General features: G+C 44.4%; 1 pseudogene; it reads right to left on the bottom strand.

Annotated features, from left to right (window-relative positions):
* Positions 1-2,289: 2,289 nt before the first annotated feature.
* LOC126485445 (5S ribosomal RNA) lies at positions 2,290-2,407 on the bottom strand (annotated as a pseudogene).
* Between the last annotated feature and the right edge of the window lie 763 nt (positions 2,408-3,170).

The raw sequence follows: 3,170 nt of genomic DNA on the forward strand, positions 1-3,170 counted from the left end.
GGATTTGAACCACACTGTGCCGTAATGCGAGTCCAGTGTCTTATTAGTGCAGCACCTTTCTCACTGTGGAGCGCAGAAGAAGCCAGACTATCTCAGATGAGAGCCTCGTAGTTTAATATTTCTGTGTCAGTATGGCGCTAATCCATATTGTTGAATCCTGCCTAGTCGTCAAAGATGAGGTGTGTAGGAAACCTGATTCTCGGATCGCTAGACAACGATTCAAGCAAGTCGTATTAATGAATTTTATTACTAAAGGAGATGATTAAAATACTTAACTTTGTGTTAAACAGATGTGCCGCAAGCATTAAGCGACAGACAAAATAAGCAATGTTTTTCAGTATATAAATTCCTAAGTCGCTGGTCTTGAAGTGCGTAATGCTGGTGGCTGCTGTAGAAGTGGTCCACGCCTATTCGGCGCGGCGCTTATGTCCTCTTCGCACAGGGGCCGCTGCTGTTGCGTTGTCGTCCTGGAGAGGGGTCGGTCAGCGTACAATTGGCTGACGTCATCTTCACAGCCCTCTCTGCTCTCTCGTTTCCCGCTGGCGTGCCGGCGCTTGACTTCACGCCGTAACAAATATCATCTCAATATTCAACAGGATTATGTAGTGCATAACATTATGTTAAAGGTCTACCATTTTATTTGAATAGTAGATGATGAAAGCATCCTTGTCAAGTGGAACAAATAATCACCCACAGGGAAAATAGTATATCTTGTTTCTGTAAAACTTATTAACTGGTTTTGTAGAAATAAACAACTTTCAAATATAGAAACAAGAGGAAAGAAAGTTATGTCATTCAAGTTTGCCCAGCCTCCTAGTAATATAGTGTCCAATTAAAAATAATGCACAGCGTAGACAGTTTTAGTGCTGTGGGCTTGCATGTTGCTGAAAACTTAAACTATATAGTAGTCCTGCAGAAGGGATTAGTTGCAGATGTTGTTGCCATAATTGTCAGCTTTCAGAATATGTGTATCAGTACGTCAATACCTTCCGCACGTTTTTATTCACCGATGTCCCTGATAAATATTCTGGGGTGGTTCATTGCACACAGAATTTAATTAGAATATGTGGAGGTTTACATACACACATCTTGCAGACATCTGTTCAACCAAGCAGAAGCATTAATCACAGCCTAGGAATCTATTTACCAATATTATTATCAAGAAGATTATTAAGCTGTAAGAAAATGGGAAGTGAACATATGCAGACTGAAACGACGAATGAAAATTTGTACCAAGGCCAGGACTCGAACCCGCGTCTCCTGATAACTAGGCAGAAGCGCTAACCACAGCGTCATCCTGGCACAGCAGTTTTGGAAACCTGCGCGACTATCCTAGCACGGCTCCCTCTTCAGTCCAAATTCAATTCAGTCCTCAAACCATTTGGTATTCCCCCTAAACTCACACGGCAATGGATTGGAGAGAGAAGCGTGGTAGGGTAGTCCGAGCAAGTGTGCAAAGTTAGTGTGCCACGTTGGCGCAGTGGTTAATGCATCTGCCTACTGAGCAGGACGCCTTGGTTCTAATCCTAACGTCGGTACATATCTTCATTCGTCGCTTCAGTCTGCATATATACGTCATAGATGTTTCAGACTTGAAAAGGTCTCTGGAACAATATCGTTTCATTTGATTAAAATGGGAAGTCTTTCGTTAGAAACCCATAACCAGCACAGTACAAAGTCAAAGACAATAATCAAAAACCGGATACTGACCTTTGAGCACGTGAGTATCTTCCTTACTCTCCTCAAAGGACGGATCACAGCCTAGGGCATGACGAATATAAATCGTGTCGCTTGAACAGCTAAATCCTCAGAAGCCCAATCACAGGGAATAACCGTAGAATCTACAACATTAAATTAGTAATAAACTTAGGCCTCTCTACGCTCGATCCGTTATATTCAGTGTGACCAAACCCGTGATTCTGTGGAAGAAACTTCGTAATGTGAAATTGAGAGACAAAATGAGAAATTTTTTTTTTCAGTTTCCAGCTGACAAACACATCAGCCAGCCCCCATGAGGCAATAAAACATCGCCCACGAGCACTCCAAGACCACGTATCTATACACGACATACAAGCAGCAGCAGCAGCAGCACTCCGTCTTCAGGCCACAAGTGGCCCATCGGGACCATTCGACCGCCGTGTCATCCTCAGATGAGGATGTGGATAGGAGGGGCGTGTGGTCAGCACACTGCTCTCCCGGGTGTTACGATGGTTTTCTTTGTCGGAGCCGCTACTATTCGGTCGAGTAGCTCCTCAATTGGCAGCACGAGGCTGAGTGCACCCCTAAAAATGGCAACATCACATGGTGGCCCAGATGGTCAGCCATCCAAGTGCCGGTCACGCCCGACAGCGCTTAACTTCGGTGATCTGACGGGAACCGGTGTACCCACTGCGGCAAGACCGTTGCCCCACACGACAGCCAATTTCCATCGCAAACACGCGACAGTACAGACAGCAGGACAAGCAATAACGAGAATCTATTCTGAAGCGACAGGTGACGATGGTATCAGCACAACAACGATAAAATTTCTCGTGGAGACTTGAAACACGTCAGCATCATGCGCTCGGAACTGTTTCATAATTCATATTTTCCGCGCAAGCGCTCTCTGCGAGGGTCACTTGCTTACGAATGTCTTACAAAAATCGATAGACAAATGGCAAACATCTGTGTGCCACCTCATCTTAGCGAGCTCTGTTACTTGGACCGGCGTGAGACATTTCGTTTTCCGGCATACTCAGAACCCTGGAAGTCACTCTTGCTGCTATGTCCTGAGTCCGGTGTAGTCATGGTGACGATGCTTCAGTGTTTCAGCATGTCGTATGGGTGAGACTGCTTCTAGTTGCGAGTGATAATCAGATATTTGATTCGCGGTCCGTTAATGGTTTACGGTTCACAAGTTTCGAATAATGTCCAGTCAAGGTAATTCCTTGAAACGCGTATTTGACGATGTGCTACGGGACTTAGTGATTCCTTACTGAGGCTTTAGTATCCACGTGCACATGTGGTTGCCAACATCCAGCTACAGCTTTTCATCCGAGACTGGAAATATCTGCATTTCTCTCGTAAAAGGCATTAAAATTTTTGTAGATTTCATTATCGGCGTAATCATAAGTTATTTATGAATTTAGGCCTCAGTTGTATTACTGAACTGTACTGTCCATATAGGACTA

This window comes from Schistocerca serialis, chromosome 6 (assembly GCF_023864345.2).
Source record: "Schistocerca serialis cubense isolate TAMUIC-IGC-003099 chromosome 6, iqSchSeri2.2, whole genome shotgun sequence".
In the NCBI taxonomy this organism is placed as follows: Eukaryota; Metazoa; Arthropoda; class Insecta; order Orthoptera; family Acrididae; genus Schistocerca; species Schistocerca serialis.